A 543-nucleotide genomic window follows, 5' to 3' on the forward strand; every position below is an offset into this window, starting at 1 on the left:
TTAAGCAAAAGGTGCTGTTGCTTGGTTCTCGGTGGTGGTATTGCTGAAGCCGAGAAAACAAAAACCAAATAAATGGAATGGCCGAGAGATCAGCCTTTAAAGCAAGTGGGAGTTTCTCCCTCTTGATGTCAGCATGCTCCTGCACCAAGACGATAGCGGCGCATACAGTGCATGACGCTGTGTCGAAAGTAATCAGCCATCCACCGTCCTCTTCACTCCTCTTGAAGGGAACGGAGCCGACTTTATCCGTCGACCCAACGCAGACGCAGCATGAAAAAACAGAGGTGCTTGCTGCGGCTGGCGTGCCGTCTCGTTCTCCACATGACGCTCGATGGGATCAACAGGTACTAAACGGCCTAGCACCGACTCAAGGCAAAAAGGCGCGGCCCTCAGCTCCACTCCCGACGCACGCCGACGAAGGGCAACAGTAGCAGGTATCCAGAAGGCCAGAAGGTCCCAGCAGTAGAAGAGGGCAACCCTGGCAAGATGAATCGTCTCCCTGCTACCGCAGACGTCCCTTAATTCCGTTCTATTGACAACTAA

Source organism: Penaeus monodon, chromosome 31 (genome assembly GCF_015228065.2).
Source record: "Penaeus monodon isolate SGIC_2016 chromosome 31, NSTDA_Pmon_1, whole genome shotgun sequence".
NCBI classification, from domain to species: domain Eukaryota; kingdom Metazoa; phylum Arthropoda; class Malacostraca; order Decapoda; family Penaeidae; genus Penaeus; species Penaeus monodon.